Source organism: Macrobrachium nipponense, chromosome 5 (assembly GCF_015104395.2).
Source record: "Macrobrachium nipponense isolate FS-2020 chromosome 5, ASM1510439v2, whole genome shotgun sequence".
In the NCBI taxonomy this organism is placed as follows: domain Eukaryota; kingdom Metazoa; phylum Arthropoda; class Malacostraca; order Decapoda; family Palaemonidae; genus Macrobrachium; species Macrobrachium nipponense.
In genome coordinates, this window is record NC_061107.1 from 10,131,650 (window position 1) to 10,157,314 (window position 25,665).

Genomic DNA, 25,665 nt, shown 5'->3' on the forward strand with positions numbered 1-25,665 from the left:
CTTCCAAACCTTCTTCACTCTCACTTTCCTCTTCAGCGCTGAATGACCTCATAGGCGCCATCGTTTGGCCTTTGGCCTGAATTTAGGATTTTATTCATTCATTCAAAGATGTAACTAAACTCAAGGGTTTTATAAAGTATTCGTGCATTCTCACCGAAATGAGATTTTTTTAGCAAAGTTTACATTTTATTCATTCATTCAAAGATGTAACTAAACTCAAGGGTTTTATAACGTGTTTGTGCATTCTCTCCGAAATGAGATTTTATTGCAGGCGACAAGTTAAACTCGAAGCTAAATTCGAGATGACATCAGCATCAGAGATGTGAACTCACCTCTCTCAACTCCATTCGGCCGGAAAAACGAAAACGTCTTTAAACGAAAACGTCTAAAAAAATCTCAGAGAGAGAGAGAGAGAGAGAGAGAGAGAGAGAGAGAGAGAGAGAGAGAGAGGTTATCAATATGCATTTGGTGTATATCATGAATATGGTAATGCGAGCTTAGGATGATTTGCCTGTCATTCCAGAGGTATTACCCAGGATGACATATGGGTGATGAGGTACCCTGGCATAAAAAAAGAGGTTTAGGGGGTTAAAGAGAGAGAGAGAGAGAGAGAGAGAGAGAGAGAGAGAGAGAGAGAGAGAGAGAGAGAGAGAGTTGGAAGGGGGTGCCACATACAGAGCATGGTAGAATTAAGGTTGGAAGTGGGTAGACTTTACTGAGCACTGAGCATGGTAGAATTAAGGTAAGAAATGTTTCCCATACAACCTTACTAATTAACAGACCAGTTATGGTAGCTAGAGTCGTGACATGTCGCTCAGTTGTCGCGGGTTCGCGCCTCCCATAAGGCGAGGAAAAATCACTGGCTCTATATTATGATCAGTTACGGGAAAATAGCTTTTTCTATACTTTTTCTGTTAAGAATTAAAATGAAAGCGTACTTCTCAAAATGGATGATATAGGCTTTTCTAAAAACGACCGATTAAAAATCATAAGGAAACAGAAGTTCCTCAAAGCAGTAAATGAACTCTTAGAAAACTAACACTACAGAGAGGAAATGAAAATATAATTGATCAAAATTACAAGAGAAACTATCATTATTGAAATAATATTTCCCGTGCGTGAAAATATCGCTTATATAGACATCACGGTGATTAAATTATTAAAAATTACAACCTATATATATATATATATATATATATATATATATATATATATCTTATATATATATCTGATATAATATATGTTTACAGAGAGAGAGAGAGAGAGAGAGAGAGAGAGAGAGAGAGAGAGAGAGAGAGAGAGTAAATACAAGTTTTAAGCAAAACTTCCAGGGCATCAGACTACCTAGGAAGGGTTTGGGGGGTTGGGGGTAGGGGGTAGGGGAAGGTGTGAGGGGGGGAGGGGGGTATGTCCCCCCTCCTCTCGCAGACTTCTTCAACAGCCCAGTGGCAGATGTCACGCCGGGACTTACAGAAAGGTGTGAAGGAAACTGACACTTTAGCTGCACCGACAGTATTTTGGAAGAGAGAGAGAGAGAGAGAGAGAGAGAGAGAGAAGAGAGGATAGAGAGAGAGAGAGAGGCGTTCGTCTCAACCAGCACTGTAAGCTTCGAAGAGATTTTTTTATTTTGGGGGGGGGGGAACCAAATCCGAAGCTACACATTTTAAACTTGTGAGAAAAAGAGAGATTGAGAAGAATATGAGAATTTGTCTTCAATCTTCCTCAAGGAACATCTCAGAAGACTCGTCTCCTAACTTACAAAGATGTCTTAAAAACTTTTTTTTATTAACATTCCTAATTTAGTTAATTTCATTTATGTAAACTGATCTTTAACTAATAATTTTAGTTATGGAACTATAAATATATGATATTTAACTAATACTTTTAGCTATGGAACTATAACTATCCAATATATAAGAACATGTGGTTTTATATTCAAATCTGATATTAATTTTCCTCTTCTTTAAATCTTCAGAGTAGTAATAACTGCTTGTAAAACATACGAACATATCCGAAAAGCGTTAGAATATTAAATAACCATAATTTATTCCGCTCAGACATTCCTACAGTAATATATTGTGACCTCAGGTGGTAATTACTCTCCTTAATCATTCCTTTAGGTAAGAATAATACGTTAATTGCATAACTGTCGACAAAACAGAATTTCAACGGATTAATTATACTAACTATTGACTCAAATACTTAAAGGAATTTCTTAAAACGAGTAGATAACGTAGAAAATGTTATTTAAATGCAAATGACGTGAAAACACAATAGGAGAGAGAGAGAGAGAGAGAGAGAGAGAGAGAGAGAGACTGTTTTTACCTACGTCTGGGTCTCTTGGTAGGCCACTGATTGCAAAGCTACATTTAAAACAAAGCAGTTATAGCTACAGGAAAAAACCAAAATGAATTCATTCCATCTTGTCCATGACTTAATAAAGTCTATGGAACACAACACAAGCCTCTCCTGAAGTAAACTAGAGACAACATATATATATATATATATATATATATATAATATATATATATATATATAAATATCTCTAGGAACTTCATAAAGGACCATATCGAAATTGTAGAAAAATCTGTCGAAATAGAGAAAGTGGAGTGGGAAGGAGGAGGGAAGCATTCCTGGTCCCCAGGACTTCTCCCCAGTCTGGCGGTTATTTAGCGGGGGAACACAGAGTCTGGGGAGGGCGCGTGTGGCACTACAAGACCAGAACACGACGAGTTAGCTGGGGGAAGAAGAGATTCGAATTTGGGATGTGCCACTTTTTTTAATGAAAGTGGCACTCACTTTTTCCGCGTCTGGGACATTTTTGTGCTTCTGTGTTTACTGCATCTCTGTCTGTTACTTTCTTCATTTGTTGAGATTATAAATAAATAAGAGATTATAAATACAAATAATAAATAAAGAGAATTAAATTATGGTATGTTTTTTAGTAGTAATGATAATCAAACTTCGACGACGTTAAATTACGGTGCTTTTTAAAAATCAGTATCAAATATAAAGAAAAATTAAGTAGAACTTTTATGCATATTGTGACGTAAAAAATTAGTTTTTTATAAGGAATAGAATATACTGAAAAAGAACTTGTTTCTCTCTCTCTCTCTCTCTCTCTCTCTTCTCTCTCTCGTCTCTCTCTCTCTCTCTCTCTCTCTCCATGACATCTATTGAAAGAAAACGCCTTAACTTAGAACCTAAAATGCACTTCAGCTAAGTGTCTTGCATCCAGATACTTCTATCACTATAACCAGTGTATGAAATTACCAGCCGCGGCCCATGAAACGTTTAGCCACGGCCCGGTGGTGGCATGTGCTGTTGGTACCTATAGCGTTGTCAGACGCACGATAATGGCTAACATTAACCTTATATAAATTGGACACTACTGAGGCTACAGGGCTGCACGGCCCGGTGGTGGCATGTGTTGTTGGTACCTATAACGTTGTCAGACGCACGATAACGGCTAACTTTGACATTAAATAAAATAAAAACTACTGAGGCTAGAGGGCTGCAATTTGGTATGTTTTATGATTGGAGGGTAGGTGATCAACATACCAATTTGCAGCCCTCTAGCCTCAGTAGTTTTTAAGATCTGAGGACGGACAGACAAATAGCCATCTCAATAGTTTTCTTTTGCAGAAAACTAAAAATTAATATTATAAAAGGAGGCATTTCCTAAGAACGAACTTACCTTAACGTATCTTCAACGACCTGGATGCGACTACGAAATCCGTCGAGTGGGAAACGCGTGCCGAAGGTAGGTCAAACCAGGTCATAGCATAGTCGACGCGAAGAAGTACTCTGTCACGACAGAATTGCGCGACCCAGAAATCAAAGGGTTGGGTGAGGATTTCATAGCCGGAGGTCAGCAATCATCGTAGGTTCTTTGATTTGAGGGTAAATGAGGAGATGAACTTTTCTCTCAAGTCCAGGAACGTCTCTGCTCCCCGTGTCTTCTGTGAAGTCAAAACCTGTTGAAGAAAGAAATTGTATTGTCTCTTTCTCTCTCTCTCTTCTGTGAAGTCAAAACCTGTTGAAGAAAGAAATTGTATTGTCTCTTTCTCTCTCTCTTCTGTGAAGTCAAAACCTGTTGAAGAAAGAAATTGTATTGTCTCTTTCTCTCTCTCTTCTGTGAAGTCAAAACCTGTTGAAGAAAGAAATTGTATTGTCTCTTTCTCTCTCTCTCTCTTCTGTGAAGTCAAAACCTGTTGAAGAAAGAAATTGTATTGTCTCTTTCTCTCTCTCTTCTTCTGTGAAGTCAAAACCTGTTGAAAAAGAAAAAAAGGGAAAATTGTATGGTCTCTCTCTCTCTCTCTCTTCTTCTGTGAAGTCAAAACCTGTTGAAGAAAGAAATTGTATTGTCTCTTTCTCTCTCTCTTCTGTGAAGTCAAAACCTGTTGAAGAAAGAAATTGTATTGTCTCTTTCTCTCTCTTCTGTGAAGTCAAAACCTGTTGAAGAAAGAAATTGTATTGTCTCTTTCTCTCTCTTTTCTGAAGTCAAAAACTGTTTGAAAGAAAGAAATTTGTATTGTCTTTTTCTCTCTCTCTTCTATGAAGTCAAAACCTGTTGAAGAAAGAAATTGTATTGTCTCTCTCTCTCTCTCTCTGTTCTATGAAGTCAAAACCTGTACAAGGAAGAAATATTACTCTGTCCCTGTCTGTCTGTCTGTCTGTCTGTCTTCTATGAAGTCAAAACCTGTATAAGGAAGAAATATTACCTGTCCCTGTCTGTCTGTCTGTCTGTCTGTGTTCTATGAAGTCAAAACCTGTACAAGGAAGAAATATTACTCTGTCCCTGTCTCTGTTTGTTTGTCTGTCTGTCTGTCTGTCTGTCTCTCTCTCTCTTTCTATGAACTCAAAATCTGTACATGGAAGAAATATTACTCTTTCTATCTCTGTTTCTGTCTCTCTCCTCTGTGAAGTCAAAACCTGTACAAGAAAGAAATAGTGCTCTCTCTCTCTCTCTCTCTCTCCTTACAGTTCTTTCTCTTCCCACTGATCCTTACATTTTTCTTTACGAGTTTGGATGGCTTGTGTGACTTTTCGCTCTTTTTTTCTCTCTCTCTCTCTCTCTTTCTATTTCTCTACCTCCCAAATTACTCTCCCGGAATAGCAACATAAATATCAAAAGATCAATTAGACGTCGTTTGCACAGACAGAGGCAATTTCAGGGGGGCTTCAACGCTTTAATCAAGTAAAAGAATAGGTTCAATCAAGTTCGTCTGTGAGTCGCTTTGTTTGGATAACCGTCGGCAAATACCCAGAGATTACGAGGAGGCCGCTATTAAATCTACGGATCCTTCACGTAACATTTCACTAACATCCATCATCCGGGGATGTGTCGGGTTGAACGCGGTTCTGCGTATTTTTGTTTTCAAAATAGTTTTGCCAGACAACTGAGCTGATTTTCAACTCTCACAGGGCTGGTACAAATATTTTCTTGTTTACATTTTGTCAATTAAATGACGACTTTTCAAAAACTTTGTAATTGGGTTAATTTTAAATGTTGAAGTTTCTAATAATAAACATTAAAATAGTTTTACCAGACCACTGAGATGATTTTCAGCTCTCATACGGTCGGCTCGAAGGATTTGTCTTTATTTATTATGTTTTCTTTGTATTTTATCAAGTTAATTAAGATTCTTTTAAAAGTTTGTAATTGGATTAATTTTAAATACTGAACTTTCTAACAATTGATATTAAAATAGTTAATACCAACAGTTTTACCAAACCACCGAGATTATTTTTTTGTATTTTGTTAATTAAATTATGGCTTCTCAAAAACTTTAAAATTGGATTCATTTCAAATGTTCAAGTTTCTGACAAAATTTCACTAATCGATGTATTTCCAAAACTTGATGTTTGCTGCCGATTCGTTTTAGAGAAGACGGGTGTGAAGATATATGAAGTTACGTTTAGCTTTTAAAAAGAATTGTGACATTTATTAATGAATAAGTCTTAAGTTTTAAACATTGTGAAGCTCTCTTCTACATCAGTATAATGTATTTCCTGCTATATTCGGTAACTTCTTTCGAATGAAAACCACAATATTCTTCGTAAGCTTGAATCCCAGGTAAATCGCCCATGTAGGCCTCTTCTATATGAATAGGGTTCGTCTTCTGTATAATAATAATAATAATAATAATAATAATAATAATAATAATAATAATAATAATAATAATAATAATAATAATATATTGTTTTTTCTATTTCCATTACAATTCGCTTCTCAGGCTCAGCGATGTTTCTGAGTAACTGGCCAGTATTCATATTGGGAATTTTCAAAAATTATAAATGCTGAAGGTAATCTTTTATTAGAACAGGATATCCGGTCCAGGTCAAGCAGGAGTCGTCGTCAGTGCCGGTATTATTCCGTAGGCGTAGTTCAGTTCGGGGCCGGGGTCGTCTTTAGTTTAAGGGCTGGTATTGGTGCTGGTATAGCTGGTATCACGTGACGTTTCGACCTTCTCGCAGGTCATCTTCGGACGAGTCGGTTGAAGAGACTGTAGTAAGAAAGTCTGCGGGGCAGCATTTATAGCGGATCGGACCTAGAGTTGCATTCTCATTGGTCGGGCCGGTCTTGGGCGGAGTCGTGGATCTCTGTTGTTTTTGATTTAGCTGACCTTGTGTCAGCACGGGCTCTTGCTCACAGAGCAGCCCGTAACCGTGGATCTCGGCTCGAAGGTCTCGGGGATTCTCTCGTGCGAGCGCCACAGTAGTCTGCCTGGGGATGAACGACAGGAATTCCGTCCGTAGCAGGAATCCTATCATCCTGTGGGGGCTCCTGATTATCTAGCATTGTCGGGGGTCGTTCGCTGCTCTCCGGGCGGCAGTGGGAAGGAGAAACGTTTCTTGGAGGACTTCTAGGAGGCTCAGCCGTCGGGGATCCGTTGTCTGTTCAATTATTTCGATATTAGGGGTAGTCTTTTCAACCGACTCGTCCGAAGATGACCCGCGAGAAGGTCGAAACGTCACGTGATACCAGCTATACCAGCTATACCAGCACCAATACCAGCCCTTTAACTAAAGACGACCCCGGCCCCGAACTGAACTACGCCTACGAAATAATACCGGCACTAACGACGACCCCTGCTTGACCTGGACCTGATATCCTGTCCTAATAAAAGATTACCTTCAGCATTTATAATTTTTGACAATTCCCAATATGAATATTGGCTAGTTACTCAGAAACATCGCTGAGCCTGAGAAGCGAATTGTAAGGAAAATAGAAAAAACAATATATAAAATCAACTCGCTTAATTCTGCCATTCTTTTTAACAGTATTTGCCTAAAAGAGGGTCTTCTACCAATAATAATAATAATAATAATAATCAAAGTAACAAGGACTGAAGGGATAAAGCTACCAAATGGGAGCAACATCAAACGCATAGATGAGACGGGATACAAATACCTGGGAATAATGGAAGGAGGGGATATAAAACACCAAGAGATGAAGGACGCGATCAGGAAAGAATATATGCAGAGACTCAAGGCGATACTCAAGTCAAAACTCAACGCCGGAAATATGATAAAAGCCATAAACACATGGGCAGTACCAGTAATCAGATACAGCGCAGGAATAGTGGAATGGACAAAGGCAGAACTCTGCAGCATAGATCAGAAAACTAGGAAACATACGACAATACACAAAGCACTGAACCCAAGAGCAAATACGGACAGACTATACAGAACACGAAAGGAAGGAGGGAGACATTGGGGCAATATTTGAAAACCAGTAAAGACGAGTGGCTCAAGAGCGCATGGGAAGAAGGACTAATAAAAGAAGCGAAGACCCAGAAATATACAGAGACTGGAGAATGGTAGACAAAACAGAGGACTGGCACAACAAACCAATGCATGGACAATACATGAGACAGACTAAAGAACTAGCCAGCGATGACACATGGCAATGGCTACAGAGGGGAGAGCTCAAGAAGGAAACTGAAGGAATGATAACAGCGGCACAAGATCAGGCCCTAAGAACCAGATATGTTCAGAGAACGATAGATGGAAATAACATCTATCCCATATGTAGGAAGTGCAATACGAAAAATGAAACCATAAACCACATAGCAAGCGAATGTCCGGCACTTGCACAGAACCAGTAAAAAACGAAGCATGATTCATTAGCAAAAGCCCTCCACTGGAGCCCGTGCAAGAAACACCAGCTACCTTGCAGTAATAAGTGGTACGAGCATCAACCTGAAGGAGTGATAGAAAACGATCAGGCAAAGATCCTCTGGGACTATGGTATCAGAACAGATAGGGTGATACGTGCAAATAGACCAGACGTGACGTTGATTGACAAAATCAAGAAGAAAGTATCACTCATTGATGTCGCGATACCATGGGACACCAAAGTTGAAGAGAACGAGAGGGAAAAAATGGATAAGTATCAAGATCTGAAAATAGAAATAAGGATATGGGATATGCCAGTGGAAATTGTACCCATAATCATAGGAACACTAGGCACGATCCTAAGATCCCTGAAAAGGAATGTGGAAAAACTAGAGACTGAAGTAGCTCTAGGACTCATGCAGAAAAGTGTGATCCTAGAAACTGCGCACATAGAAAGAAAAGTAATGGACTCCTAAGGAGGCAGGATGCAACCCGGAACCCCACACTATAAACACCACCCAGTCGAATTGGAGGACTGTGATAGATCCCCCCCAAAGAAAAGAAAAAAAACAATAATAATAATAATAATAATAATAATAATAATAATAATAATACAAACAGGAAGCATGCATTCTGGGATACATGTCTTATTAAAAAAGAATGGCAGAGTTAACTGAATTTATCTTATAAGAATTTTCTCTTTTTCCAGATAATTCGCCTTTCATAACCTGCGAGACTGCTAAGTAATTGGCCTATATTCATGGTGATATTGTGGTGTTTTGAATGCTTTACATACAAACACATATACATACTCACGCATTTGCATCCATAATGTTTGCATATACTAAATATGATTTCGTCTCAGAAAACGTGGGTTTAGAAAATGATAACAAATTCTTAAGTATTTAATTCTATTTACATACCTTCTCAAGCTGCAGGTTTTATAGTTACAAAATTCCTTCAATTTATTTATTGTTTTTACATTACGTTCTAAATTTACGTTATTTGGGTCATCTACCTTTCCACTATGTGTAACAAAATCTATATTTTCCCCTAAGATGCATTAGTCCAAAGTTCAAAAGCACAACGATACCTTGAAGGCTTCCTCATAATTTGAAGTGCTGACATTTGCGAAAAAAAAATATTTAGGAATTACGACTGCTAGTTAGTTCTTTGTCAAACAATATTATATAATGATGATTATATATATATATATATATATATATATATATATATATATATATATGTGTGTGTGTGTGTGTGTGTGTGTGTGTGTGTGTGTGTGTGTGTGTGTGTGTGTGTGTGTAAAGACAAATACCACGAAGGAAAGAGGAACGATGGAGTTCTGCGAGGTCTTTCGACTTTTTGTCCTTTACTTAACAGTCGATAGGAAAATGAAATAATATTGTCATTATTGTATGTGAAATTATTCAGTTTTTTTTTTTAAATACAAATATCTTCCAGGATTGTGGTTCGTAATCAAAGCAACTGTTTAAAAATAATCAATATAAAAAAAATCAACAAGGACGATGTATTAAGAAAATGGAATGAAAATGTGATCGTTGTTTGTGAAATTATTCAATTTTTGAAACACGAATATCCTACATGATTGTACCTCCTAATCAAAGGAACTATTTGAAAATAATCAAAATAAAAAAAATCAACAAGCAATGATGTATTAAGAAAATGAAACGAAATAGTGATTTCTGTATTGTTCAATTTTTGAAACACAAATATTCTTTATGATCGTGCGGCATTTGCTGAAACTTTCAATAGATGTTTCTCAAAAGTTAGACGCGAGTCAAAAGTGACACCTAGAATAGTCAAAGCTTCAGACTCATTCAGCGAAAGTTCTATCAACCTGAAGGGGAGGATGGGGTGGGAAATCTGTACGAGATTTGCTAATCAATAGTGTTTTAGCTTTACTGAAGTTCAGCTATTATATTCCACCCACTACACTATTCATAACTTTAGCCTCTAAATAGGATATAGATTTTACTGAAAAAATTACAGAGATTCATGACTTTAGCTTCCAAACAGGTTCATCGATTTTACTGAAAAAAATTACACAGATTTGTAACTTTAACTTCCAAATAGGTTTTATAGATTTTAATGAAAAAATTACAGATTCATGACTTTAGTTTCCAGATAGGTTATAGATTTTACTGAAAAAATGACAGAGATTCATAGAGATTCATAACTTTAACTTCGAAATAGGTTATCGATTTTACAGAAAAATTTACAAAGATTCATAACTTTACCTTCCAAATAGGTTATCGATTTTACTGAAAAAATACAGATACATAACTTTAGTTTCCAAATAGGTTATCGATTTTACTGAAAAAATCACAGTGATTCGTAACTTTAACTTCCAATTAGCGCACAGATACGAATAAATATTCTGAGAGACTTTGCTCAGGTTCGAGATTATGGATACCCTTATGAGTCCTTGTTAGGAACGGTTCTACTGATAACAGCTGTAAGATCCGTTTAGACAATCTGTCCCCTTTTTCCGTAAACATCGGCACTTAAGAAGAAGAAGTAACTTCGAGGCACAATATTTGAGAAACTTGCCACCCAGGGACCCTTTCAAGGCAGATAACGTCGCCTGTTAAGTGCAAACAAACATATCTTGTATCGTCGAACAATACAATCTATCAGAGTATTGGAAATGTGAATGACGATGACAAATCTTTGGTGGAATTTGGTTTTACGAAAATTAGGCTGTCAAGTTGAGTTGGATATAGAATTTAGGCCAAAGGCCAAGCACTGGGACCTATGAAGTCATTCAGCGCTGAAATGGGAATTGATAGTAAAAGGTTTGATTGAAAGGTGTAACAGGAGGAAAACCTCGCAGTTGCAATATGAATAAATGTTAAGGAGAGGGTGGAAAGTAGGATGAAGAAAGAGAATATGAAAGGAGGTACAGTTAAAGGAACGAAACTGGTTGCACCTAGGGGCCAAAAGCACGCTACAAGGAACCTTCAGTAATGCCTACAGAGCACCGCATGAGGTCCACCGACGGCACTACTATCCTACGGGGAAACTCACGGTCACTGAAGAGATTCAGAAAGTGAAAATAGGTAGTTGAAGAGGTTGGACAGCAAGACTAAAGGAAATGGGACTACAAGTGAAGTAAAAAGCTAAAAAGTGGTAGCAGCTAGGGGCCCAAGGGGCACACTGTATACACCGTTTAGTAACGCCTACAGTGCACCAGGCAAGGTGCACTGACGGCACTACCCCTCTACAGGGACAAATCTATGGTCGTTGATAAACGAAAGTAGTTCCGAATCGAACCAGACGGTGATTATTTACAGAAAAGATAAGAAGCAGATAAACTTGGGTGAGATACTGATTAAGGAATCGCACTGAAAGGACACCACCTTTCTTAGGCATATCCTTTGGTAGGAATGATTATATAATCCCCTAAAAGAGCCTAGTTAACGGGACAGAATCCAGTGGTCCACATCAGAGAGAGAGAGAGAGAGAGAAACGTAAAAGCTCCGAAGATTTTTATCCTAAACCTTTGCACTGGCTCTCATTGTTGGCCAACCACCCTTTTCCCCCGCAAGTTCATTTTGAATCTCTCTCATATATGCACTCTCTCTCTCTCTCTCCCCCTCAACCCCTTCCTCCTCCTCCTCCTCCTCCTCCTCCTCCCTCTCTTTCTCCTCATATTCCTCTGCCAATACTGGTATCCCCAGGAGTCCACTCAGTCATAATACATAGCCAACAAACGCCATAACTTCAATTACGTTCGGAACGTTGGCACATGGGCAAAGAGAGAGAGAGAGAGAGAGAGAGAGAGAGAGAGAGAGAGAAAACTCTTCCCTCCTCGTCGGGTTAATGGTTAAAGATCCACTCACACCGTCCGGATGAACATAAAAAGTCTCTCTCTCTCTCTCTTTCCCAATGCATCTCCTTCACTCTCTCTCTCTCTCTTTCTCTCCCTCTCCTCTCATGCACCTCCTTCTCTCTCTCTCTTCTCTCTCTCTTTCTCTCAATGCACCTCTCTCTCTCTCTCAATGCACCTCCTTCTCTCTCTCTCTCTCTCTCAATGCACCCCCTTCTCTCTCTCTCTCTCTTCATCCTAATGCACTTCCTTCACTGATCGCAAAGCAACTCGTAACCTTTCTCCTTCTTGATATCAGTATACTGTCCTCTCTCTCTCTCTCTCTCTAGCATTACCATGGAAGACTCAATGAGGCAGAGTTGCATGTAGGCATTTTAACACCATTGTAAGTGACATACGTCCGCTCTCTCGCTCTCTCTCTCTCCCTCTCTCTCTCTCATTACCGTGGAAGCATCAATGAAGCAGAATTGCATCAGGTACTTTTTTTTTAACATCATTGTAAGCCTGGGTTAGCTACGTCTTTTTAGGGAACGGGAGGTGTTCCAATCGGCGGTGGGGGAATAAAGAGGGGGGGGGGGGTGGGGGGGGGGAGACGGTATTGGCGTCATCGTGCCTGGGGGCCGGGGGTGGCGGGTGATGAAATGACATTACTTAGGCAGTTAAGTTAAAACAAAGATATATTTCTAACGCTTTTCAGTTAATACCTCAAGAATGAAAAAGATTTAACAAAATTATATTCTCCCAGACATTTTTTTCTCAGCCAAAACCTTCTAAGACGTCTCCTTCTACAGGCAAATAACGCACAATGTGGAGATCCTTAAATTAGCTACGATAAAAGTAGCAGATATTCTAAGTGTAGGGGGGGGGGGGGCGGCTGTTAAGGGAATAAGGTTCACAAAATGCTTTAGTAGCTGAATGATGAACTTAAGTAGCCAGGAACCAAGTTTTGAAAATCTGAGAAATCAGAAAGAGGAAGGCCCAACTAAAAAGTATTTTTCTTGCCAGTTTTTGAGAAACGTCAAGGTGAAATGAAGAAAACAAGGCTAATTGCATCAAAGACGAACTTTTGCAACGTCTTTCCTATACATCAGAGGCTTCTGATCTATTTACCCATCAACAGATAACTCTTGTTTCTTTTCATCGGTATATAATCGGACATAAACTCTCTTTACATTTTCATTCTATGTAATATTATGTTTTATGTGAAGTCGTACAGTTTGGGAACCTGCTAAGCAGAGCTTAGAAAGACTGTAGGAAGAATCAACGAAGATCTAGTAAGACAGTTCTTATTACAATCGTTTACTCTGGGTCTGGCGTATACGGCGCCAAAACAAAGAGAACAGATTGACAAACAAGCGAAGTTTTAGCAACCAGAGAGAGAGAGAGAGAGAGAGAGAGAGAGAGAGAGAGAGAGAGAGAGACTGTAGTCACAGACATTAACAATGAAGCATTGAGTCACAAAACACGGACGTATACCTTCAAAAAGGACAAGTTCCAAAACAAACAAACAGGAGGACACCCCGGCCAGACCCTCCGTTCAACGCCATCTGTTGCGGAAAAGCCCGTACTAACAAAACATGCCCATTACGTATCTCAAGTACCCCGATGCCCTGAGAGGGGGTGGGGGATAGAGGGAGGAGTGTGGGGTTGGGGTGGGAGGATTCGATTCTTTACTCGACCTAGGCTTTTGATAATTAGATAATGGACGTTTAGGCTTTAAATCTCTGAGGGATACAGCCAGACTGAAAGACTTTTTCAAAGAGAGACGGACGCAAGTGTTAAGGGGAGCCAAGAATGAATGGATGGAACATACGCTTGAGAGAGAGAGATGAGAAGAGAATTCGAGAGAGAATAGGCATGAGAGAGAGAGAGAAGCGATGCTTGGGGTAATGGGGGATGGAAATCCTACTTACGAACCTGGGAGAGCTTGAGTAAACGACAATAGATGCGTTCGCTACACACCGACTGACGCATAACATTTACTAGACATTTTGAGTAAATAAAAAGTATTTCTTCCTTAGCGATTATACGCGATACAAGGAATGGATAAAAGCGCAAAAGAAAGTACAAAAATAATAAAGAATTATTTTTATTTCAAGATCGAAGTAACGAAGAAAATAGTGAAGAATTAATTATAAATAAGTATGAAAAAGAAAAAAACTAAATTAAAATATTAAAAAAACATCAATTTTGATTCATTAACCTGTTTCTATTTCTCTCGTTTTTATCCAAAATTTATTATATATAAATGAGAGAGAGAGAGAGAGAGAGAGAGAGAAAGCTAATCAGATCAGTATATATATACTCTCCAAGCACTCTTCAGTTACTGTGTGTGAGAGAGAGAGAGAGAGAGAGAGAGAGAGAGAGAGAGAGAGAGAGAGAGTCAATTAGCAGATCAGTATATATATACTCTCCAAGCATACTCTTCAATTTCCTGAGAGAGAGAGAGAGAGAGAGAGAGAGAGAGAGAGAGAGAGAGAGAGAGAGTTACCTAGCAGATCAGTATATACATACTCTCCACGCATACTCTTCAGTTACTGAGAGAGAGAGAGAGAGAAGAGAGAGAGAGAGAGAGAGAGAGAGTTACTTAGCAGATCTGTATGCTTATACTCAAAGCAAAGTCTTCACATCTTTGACCGAAAAATGTCAAGTGACTCATTTTAGCATCTTCCCCTCCCATTTATCACACTAGGTCACACTTCTTCTTTCAATCACCGAATCAAGAATGAATATTTGTCACAATACTTCTACAGCTTCAGCCAATCTTATGCCTATATTATATTTACAATATACAATCCAGGTATTGAAATCTACAACCCACTTCGTCATAAAAATGTAAACGTTCGTTTTAATAAAAGGTAGAAATTGCCGTCCAACCGTTACATTACTGATCATTTGACATGACTTCTTGTCAACAATAGTGATCATTTGACGTGAATTCATGTCAACAATAGTGATCATTTGACGTGAATTCATGTCAACAATAGTGATCACTTGACGTGAATTCACGTCAACAATAGTGATAATTTTGACATGACTTCTTGGTAACAGTGATCATTTGGCGTGAATTCATGTCAACAACAGTGATCATTTGACGTGAATTCTTATCATTTCAAGTATCTGGAAACCATCGTTTATGAAAACGTTCATCGTTGACGTAAACTCCCAACGTTTGTGAAAACGTTCATCGTTTACGAAAACTCAGAGCGTTTACTGAAACGTTTAACGTTCAAGAACACTCCCAAAGTTCACGAAACCTTTGAGCGTTTATAAAATCGATTGTTTATGAAAACGTACAACTTTGAGGAAAACGTTCAACATTTATGAAAACGTTCAAAGTTTATGAAAAATTTCAACGTTTATGAAAACGTTCAACGTTGATGAAAACGTTCAAAGTTTATGAAAACGTTCAACGATTATAAAAACGTTCAAAGTTTATGAAAACGTTCAACGTTTATGAAAACGTTCAACGTTAATGAAAATGTTCAAAGTTTATGAAAACGTTCAACGTTAATGAAAACGTTCAACGTTTATGAAAACGTTCAAAGTTTATGAAAAAGTTCAACGTTAAGGAAAACGTTCAACTTTGAGGAAAACGTTCAAAGTTTATGAAAACGTTCAAAGTTTATGAAAACGTTCACGTAAAACGTTCAACATTATGAAAACGTTTAAGGTTTATGAAAACGTTCAAGGTTAATGAAAACGTTCAACGAACACGAAAACGTTCATCATTTACGAACACGTTCAACGTTTACGAAAACGTAAATCTCGAAAGAAGGGTTAATTATTTTCTAGTCCATCATAAAAATGAGGATTAAACAAGAATAACAAACAATAATAAAACTGAAGAAACATAAACAAAAAAAATTCTACAAAACGAACGCATCCAGATCGGAGGGCTAAAACGGTTGTGTGTGTGTGTGTGTGTGTGTGCGTACTCTCCCCACAACGCAGTAAGAGATCGACGAGAAATAAGAAAAAAGGAGGCAAATAATCAAGTTAATGTCGTCCCGAATTGCCAGTCTCTACGATAAAAACAGAACAGACCCTTCTGCATGCTGCTTAAACGGGTACACAAAATATATACGAGCCGGTCGAATTCTATACCCATTTTTCTCAATAAGGAACTTACGACGCTCTTGTGTAACATAAATCGAACTAGAATACAGAAGAAGACGAGACACAGAAGCAAAAATAAGGAAAACTCTGTTTCAGTGAAGGTCTCGACAGAGTCGTAACCAAACATGCAGATTCCGAATTAACAGCTACGTCTCCATAGTCATTGGGCCATTTGAGTTACGGGGCGCAATAAGAGTCCTATAGGAAGATCGTGATTTCCCTGGGGAGTAAGAGAGAGAGAGAGAGAGAGAGAGAGAGAGAGAGAGAGAGAGAGAGAGAGAGAGAGAGAGAGAGAGAGAGAGAGAGAGAGAGGAGCATTAACTCATAAAACGATGCCATTCTCGCTTGAGTAAGTGTCATAGGATGTCATAAATTTCTTTTGTTAATAATTAACCATTACCCAGTTTCATTATTTCTATTTCTGCGGTTAATTATATCTAACTTTTTATTTATATATACGGAATCTGATTAATATGCGTATATAATTTTACTAACCACAATGGCCTCTCAACTTCTCGATTTCTGATTTCTTCATAATTCTTGGATACGATTATCACTAGAAAGCGTAAGAAATCTCGCTGCTCACAACAAATAAAAAAATCGATGCTAAAAAGATACAAAAAATAGACAAAAGCTGCACATTAAAAATGTGTAAGTCTCTCCGTCAGCAAACATCATTTGTTTGTTTGTTTGTATAAGGTGTTTTTACGTTGCATGGAACCAACGGCTTTACGTGACTTCCGAACCACGTCGAGAGTGAACTTCTATCACCAGAAATACACAACTCTCACCCCTAAATGGAAAGCTCGAGAATAGAACACCATACCTACCGCGCCACTTAGGCGCTTGTAAACGTCATAACAGCATGGAATAATTGTATGTTGTCCCACGTTATAGATCATTCCAACATAATACAGTCTAATGTAACTGAAAAAAATGCTCCCCATTGAAAGCTATGACTCTAGCCCGCTCAGGATTCCTGAGATTAACCAGGTAAGCAAAGGACAATGTCATTTTCTGTCTCTCTTCCTTCTCTCTACTTTCTTTCTATCTTTTTATTCGTTCTTTCCTTGTTTATCAACTGAATTTCCTACCATCGTTGAGACCAGTGTCTTAAAATAATTCATAAATTCGACTTCTTTTTTGGACACATGGAAGAAAATGTATAGAGTCTCACGCAATTGCACGGGCAAAGTCATTATTTTTCTAAAACAACACGGAATAGTTCATCATTTTCTGAAGCAACTTTGAATAGTTCATTATTATTCTAAAACTACAACTTGGAATAGATAATTGTTTTTCTAAATCAACAACTTGGAATGTTTCATTATTATTCAAAACCAAACAATTGGAATAGTTATTTTTCTGTAACACCGCTTGGAATAGTTCATTCTTTATCAAAAATAGCAACCTGGAATAGTTCCTTATTTTTCTAAAATAACTCTGACTACTTCATCATTTTCTGAAACAACCAAGAATAGTTCATTATTTTTCTAAAACAACTCGGAATAGCTCATTGTTTTTCTAAATCAACAACTTGAAATAGTTCATTATTTTCTGAAACAACAAATGGAATAGCTCATTCTTTTTCAAAAATAACAATTTGGAATAGTTGATTATTTTCTGAAACAACTTGGAATAGTTCATTCTTTTTAAAACAAATAACATGGAATAGTTCATTATGTTCTGAAACAACATCTTGGAATAGTTCATTATCTTTCTATAAAACATCAACATGCAATGGCTCATCAAATCACCATAAGAGTACACTGAAGTATTTCGCTGTGTTAATGATAATTAATGTCTAAGCAGAAATACCAGTTTTTATGCGAAGGCTTATAAGACTGCAACCAAATACCATTACTGTCCTGTTTAGCCAGTTTCCGGTAGCTATCGTTACTTGGGCGCCGAGCTGGTTATGCTTTGACTTGGGTCGTCTGTCAAGCAACTGGCGATGTCGAAAAGTGGGTTGCAAATTTGGTTTAAACAAATGAATTACGGAACATCTGTTGCCATGGAAACCATGCTGCAATTTGTCTCAGTAGCTAAGAAGTTTAAAGTCTGCAGGGAATGTCCTTAGCAATGATTCTGATTAGTCACGTTTCCCTTAATTCATTCTAGAGATATTTTGTTAAAACATACAGAACGTACAGCCATAATAATAATAATAATAATAATAATAATAATAATAATAATAATAATAATAATAATATATTGATAAGCATCAGGACCTGAAAATAGAAATAAGAAGGATATGGGATATGCCAGTAGAAATCGTACCCATGATCATAGGAACACTAGGCACGATCCCAAGGATCCCTGGAAATGAAACCTGGAAAAAACCTAGTTGATGCGAAGTAGCTCCAGGACTCATGCAGAAGAGTGATCCTAGAAACGGCGCACATAGTGAGAAAGTGATGGACTCCTACGGAGGCAGGATGCAACCCCCCCCCCCCCCCCCCCCCACCAACACTATAAAAACCACCCAGTCGAAAAAAGATGACTGTGATAGACCACACAAAAAAATAATAATATAATGATAATAAAAATAATAAGTTCTATTTAATACGATGGCTGCGTCATTCGAGTTAATTTCATAAAACGTCTTCTCAACGTTCACTATAATTATAAGGAAAACTGATTAGATTTAATGCAAAATTAACTCAAAAGATGTAGCCATCTAATTTAACATGGCTTGTATAAAAGAGGGTCTACTTCCTTTTAATAATAATAATAATAATAATAATAATAATAATAATAATAATAATAAGGCTGCAGAAGGAAGTGTAGGGGCACAAAAGACCAGCTCCTGATAGACAAAATGGTAATGAAGAACAGTAGGAGAAGGAAAACCAACCTAAGCATGGCATGGATAGACTATAAGAAAGCCTTCGACATGATACCACACACATGGCTAATAGAATGCCTGAAAATATATGGGGCAGAGGAAAATACCATCAGCTTCCTCAAAAATACAATGCGCAACTGGAATACAATACTTACAAGCTCTGGAATAAGACTAGCAGAGGTTAATATCAGGAGAGGGATCTTCCAGGGTGACTCACTGTCCCCACTACTCTTCGTAGTAGCCATGATTCCCATGACAAAAGTACTACAGAAGATGGATGCCGGGTACCAACTCAAGAAAAGAGGCAACAAAATCAACCATCTGATGTTCATGGACGACATCAAGCTGTATGGTAAGAGCATACAAGGAAATAGATACCCTAAATCCAGACTGTAAGGATTTGTATCTGGGGACATCAGGATGGAGTTTGGAATAGAAAATGCGCCTTAGTCAACATACAAAAAGGCAAAGTAACGAGAACTGAAGGGATAAAGCTACCAGATGGGAGCACATCAAACACATAGACGAGACAGGATACAAATACCTGGGAATAATGGAAGGAGGAGATATAAAACACCAAGAGATGAAGGACACGATCAGGAAAGAAAATATGCAGAGACTCAAGGCGATACTCAAGTCAAAACTCAACGCCGGAAATATGATAAAAGCCATAAACACATGGGCAGTGCCAGTAATCAGATACAGCGCAGGAATAGTGGAATGACGAAGGCAGAACTCCGCAGCATAGATCAGAACCAGGAAACATATGACAATACACAAAGCACTACACCCAAGAGCAAATACGGACAGACTATACATAACACGAAAGAAGGAGGGAGAGGACTACTAAGTATAGAGGACTGCGTCAACATCGAAAACAGAGCACTGGGGCAATATCTGAAAACCAGTGAAGACGAGTGGCTAAAGAGTGCATGGGAAGAAGGACTAATAAAAGTAGACGAAGACCCAGAAATATACAGAGACAGGGGAGAAAGACAGAAAGAACAGAGGACTGGCACAACAAACCAATGCACGGACAATACATGAGACAGACTAAAGAACTAGCCAGCGATGACAATTGGCAATGGCTACAGAGGGGAGAGCTAAAGAAGGAAACTGAAGGAATGATAACAGCGGCACAAGATCAGGCCCTAAGAACCAGATATGTTCAAAGTATGATAGACGGAAATAACATCTCTCCCATATGTAGGAAGTCGCAATACGAAAAAACAATGAAACCATAAACCACATAGCAAGTGAATGCCCGGCACTTGCACAGAACCAGTACAAAAAGAGGCATGATTCAGTGGCAAAAGCCCTCCCATGGAGCCTGTGCAAGAAACACCAGCTACCTTGCAATAATAAGTGGTACGAGCACCAACCTGAAGGAGCGATAGAAACGATCAGGCAAAGATCCTCTGGGACTATGGTATCAGAACGGATAGGGTGATACGTGCAAACAGACCAGACGTGACGTTGATTGACAAAGTCAAGAAGAAAGTATCACTCATTGATGTCGCAATACCATGGGACACCAGAGTTGAAGAGAAAGAGAGGGAAAAAATGGATAAGTATCAAGATCTGAAATAGAAATAAGAAGGATATGGGATATGCCAGTGAAATCGTACCCAATAATCATAGGAGCACTAGGCACGATCCCAAGATCCCTGAAAAGGAATCTGGAAAAACTAGAGGCTGAAGTAGCTCCGGGCCTCATGCAGAAGAGTGTGATCTAGAAAACGGCACACTAGTAAGAAAAGTGATGGACTAACCTAAGGAGGCAGGATGCAACCGGAACCCCACACTATAAATACCACCCAGTCGAATTGGAGGACTGTGATAGAGCAAAAAAAAAAAAAAAAAAAAAAAAAAAAAAAAAAAAAAAAAAATAATAATAATAATAATAAAACTGTAAAGCATCTACAGAGCATATATTTTTATCTTCTAGATCTGGCAAAGTGTTAAAATTCACAAGAAACCTTAGGTAACTTCCATAAGACTTTGTTGGCAAAGCCAACTTCAACTTAACAAAGTCTGTACCAAGTTCCAGAAAAATCTGTTCGTCCCATTTCGACATATTTTGTTAGAAAAAAATAATGTACAGACTTTGCTGACGAAGCCAACTTTAAGTTAACGAAGTCTGTACCAAGCTGCAAGAAAATCTATTCGTTCTAAACCTAATAAAATAATATAATAAACCACAACCTTGGACTGTTACGATGGCGCCAGCCAGCGTGCCGGGGAAGAAAGTGTCATGTATTAAGTTGAGAAAGTGTTAAGTGTTAAGCTGCAGTGTCGTGAACACAGTGCATACGAGGAGCAAAAACTGTGAAACAGAGATTTCGTGTGACCCGAGCCCATGCAATTAGTGCACCTGCAAGGAAGAGGACTTACGCAATATGCATTGCAACTTGGAATTTCATGAAAAAAAAAAATAAAGTAAAGGTTTAGGAAATGGAATAACGTTGCGTATTTTATACGCGGTGACATTTTTTTCGTGGGATAATATGGCGGTAATGCAGAAAAAAGTCCTGCTGTGCATTGCATTCTTAAGGAATGCACTTTAAATTAGGCATTATGGGACGTGCCATACCAATAGCATTTATTTTGAAGGTCTAGCCGTACTTTATATTATTCTCATAAATTTTGATTTCATTATTTAATTATTTTATTTTTCAGCTTTTAATATTTCGCTCCAAAGTTAAATCATAAGTTTTTCACGGTCTTCATCGTATTGGGAATGTAACATGCTGATTCTAACATTGATTTTAACACTTTTTAACTTGACAGACGATAATGTTTCCATGTATCATCGCCGGTGTTTGCATCTCCTATGGAATAAAAAAAATGAAGGCTTGTTTGAATCCTCACGGAAAAAATATATAGCCTATTTATCTAATTCAAATGGTGGTCTGGTACACGAACATTCAATGAATTAAATGTATCTGATAGATTTTTAATTTTATATATAAAAAATGAAGTGAAAAAAAAACATTTAGCAAAAGATTTCAAATATCCAAAATGTAAGCGTCATTGAATTAATATGCGTATGAATCCAGGGTTCAGAAAGTTAACAGAATAATAAAGTATAAAGAACAACCCGAAAATAAACTTGCAAATACGACCTATAACTAGCGTAGAAAAGCCATATCTGCACATTTTGTAATATGCACGAGAACTCGCGCAACTCGTGTACGAAGTCATCCGAACACCGTTTTCAGGAAGTACGTATCCTTGAAGAGGCTGTTACTTATTGAATGCCATTTCAGATGCTTACGCAACGTAATCATCTAAATGTAAGGCGGCTATAAGCGTCTTCAGTTAGCGGTCGAGGTATTAGGAGGCATGATGCGGTGTAAATAATTCAAGCGAGTTCTTTCTGAAGCTAATATCAGGTCATTTGCATAGGTGGGTTTTCGGCGATACGCGCATGCGCGGACCATCTTTTAAACCAGCTTTTACGTTCTAGTTAATGGAATTTCATTCACTTCTCCGAATGCACCTTGGATAATATAAGGTTAGGGCTGCGCTCTTTTCCAGGGAGTGGAAAAGCTCCTTTTCGGCAGAACTTAAATTCTGTCTTTATTACTTAGATAAATATCAGGGAAAATTTAAATTCTGTTCATTCATTACTTAATTAGATATCAGGGAAAATTTAAATTCTGTTCATTCATTACTTAAACAGATATCAGGGTAAATTTTAATTCTGGTCCTCTATTTCTTAAATAAATGTCAGGAAAATTTAAATTCTGGTCCTCTATTTCTCAAATAAATGTCAGGGGGTAAATTTAAATTCTGGTCCCCTATTTCTTAAATAAATATCATGGAAAATTTAAATTCCCATGGTCCTCTCTTATTTTCTTAAATAAAATGAATGGTCAGGGTAAATTTAAATTCTGGTCCACTATTTCTTAAATAAATATCTAGGAAAATTCAAATTCTGTTCCTCCATTCCTTCAAGAACCTTCAGGAAAACGTCGGCATCTTCCTGAGGCGAGATTATTTGGAAAAGATGACTTGCAGGTTCCTCTTTAGTCGGTTTATGCAACGATAATCTTTGACTTTACTGCCAAATATTTACTTGCACTTTTCATGCCGGTTACTTTTCATATTAACTTCGCTTTGGGAGCTTGAATGCATACTCATCTTGGCCACTGGGCTTGGGAACAGCTGCAGACGAGTGGCAGCCTTCATGGCAGTACTTTGGCAAATACCATTCGTTACTGAAACTGGTAAGAATCTTGGGAGTATGATGCAAGAGGCAAATACCAGTCACTACTCAAACTGGCAACAATAAAGAGACGAAAACCTTATATAGACATAAAATAACATCCCAAAAACAATATAACAGTCACTGCTACATTCATCCATAATTGTTTAATCCAGGAAGAAAAACAGTTTATCGAAACAGTTCATTTGCCAAAGTCATGTCCAAATTTTCTCCTATTTCAGGTAACCCGCAAAACTACCTGAGCCAGTTGGCTATTTCCTTCTTCTTCTTCTTCTTCTTCGTCTTCCTCTTCCCTCATTCGTCGAGCCCGCGTCGATTCATCCTCATATATTGGCAATCAAACGACCCTCCTGCTTGGGATCCACTTCAGAACCTTATATCCTCCCCCAACCGGGCCCCCCCTCCCGCCCCCCGCCCCCTACCCGCCCCCAAAAAAGTAAGGACGTCAACAGTTATCAAATTTCGTACGACATTCTCGAGTGGAAAGACTACCTACCTTTGTGCTCTCTCTCTCTCTCTCTCTCTCTCTCTCTCTCTCTCTGATATATGTATCTAAACATACATATATCAATCGACAATCTTCACGGTACCATCCCCTTCTTATTTTCTCTCAGTTTACCCACGTATGTATGTATGTATGTATACATAAAGACAAAATCCACGAAGGAAAGAGAAACGATGGCGTTCTGCAAGGCCTTTCGACTGCTCGTCCTTTACTTAGCAGGACAAGATGTCGAAAGGCCTTGGAGAACTCACATAATTTCTCTTTCCTTCGTGGATTTAGTCTTTATTTATATAATATTCATCACGTTCTATATTTTCGTTATTCAGTTATACTTATGTATGTATGTATGTAGGTATGTATGTATTTATGTATGTAGTGTATGTATGCATGTATGTATGTATTTTTTTTTTGTTATGTAGTTACTTTTGTTAAGACAAATAAAATTTCCCACAGAACAAACTAAATTGAATAATCAAATCTGGGTCGAAGCCCAAGCGCTGGGACCTATGAAGTCAAACAGTACTTAAAAATAAATGTTGAAACAATTGCTAGGAAGGTGGAAAGTAAGTTGGGAGAAATGGAATATGAACGGAGGTACAGTAAAAAAGGAATGGAAGGGGTTGCAGCTAGGGGCCAAAGGGACGCTGCAAAGAAGCGTGTTAAGTAATGTCTACAGTGCACCGTGTGAGGTACACTGACGACACCACCCCGCTACCGAGGTATCTAAACTGACTAGAAAAGCCAAGACTGACTCGGCTTGTCTGAGACAACGAAGTACAGGGTGTCCATAAAGTCCCAGTACCATTACAGGTAATAAATAATGGTAATGGTACTGGGACTTTATGGACACCCTGTATATATAAATCCTTCGTGCAGACTCTACCGCCAAAGCTAAATGTCTGGACCTATTGAAACTATAGTTTTGTAAGAGGCATTCACTCTTCGCTACTGTCAAAAAAGAAAAAAAAAATCTCACAAATGCTGCCGTTGTTTTTATACTCCTTGCTCGTGCTCGAGACGAAATTCACGAATTGCCGTAAAAATTCGATTATATCATCATATAAAATCAGTCGTCACATAACAATAGATGCACAACTTTCATCATTTCTAAAAACCACTGGCTATTTTAGAACCATCATACGTAGCAGCCTGATGATTAATTATAAATTGCTGACCAATACCGCAGGTGTAGTTACGTATAAAATTCCAACGGGGAATATGAAACAATCTTCATGATCCTAAGAATGATTCGGGTATTCTGAATATATTTACAATCCTATAAATGATTAGGGTATTGTAATCAGTCTATATCTTTGACAGTAGTCCCATGATTACCCTTAAAACAATCGAGGAGGTCTAGAAAGCGAAGAGAGGAAAAAAAAAATTGCAAATCTCCCTCCGTTACAGAATGGGGACCCTTTTTAAAAAGAAGAAGGATCTCATTACAGAATGTGGAAGATTTCGGGAAAAGGGTCCATTTGAAGATCTGAAAGCCATAATTGCGCTGTCGAGTGGCAGGCAGCCCAATCCGACCCTTCCGTGGTGTCAACTTACTGCCCTCTTCAAAAAGGGGCGTGAAAAGGGGGGGAATGTGAAGGAAAAGGGCGGTGGAAGAGGGCGGGGGAAAAGGAGTCACGGATAGTCACCCTAGTACCTGTGTTGCGGTAAAAAAAAAAAATAAAAAAAAAAAATGTGAAAAAAAAGTGTAAAAAAAAAAAAAAAAATGGGTACTGGCTAAAGTTGACAGATACCTTTGGCCGTGCAATATTCGTTTCAAGTTTGTGACTGTATATATGCGCGCGCGCGTTTGCTAGGAGCATTCGATATCCAATTTGTGTGTGTGCGTGTGGTGTGATTCCAGTAGGCGATGCGTATACGATTCTTTGAAGCATTCTATCCCCACGTGTACGTATGTGGATGTGGATGTGCGCGCATGTGCCCGCAATCCTGGAGCATTCGATATCAAAGGCAATGACAGACCCACC

At 38.3% G+C, this 25,665-nt stretch overlaps 1 protein-coding gene across 3 annotated transcripts in view; it reads right to left on the bottom strand.

The window, feature by feature from the left end:
- Positions 1–25,665, bottom strand: part of LOC135215196 (protein rolling stone-like) — a 110,297-nt gene that overhangs the window by 48,270 nt on the left and 36,362 nt on the right. For all 3 annotated transcript variants that reach the window (XM_064249690.1, XM_064249691.1, XM_064249692.1), the window contains exon 2: positions 3,698–3,977. The gene's annotated coding sequence lies outside the window, so the exon portion shown is untranslated. The remainder of the gene's footprint in view (positions 1–3,697; positions 3,978–25,665) is intronic.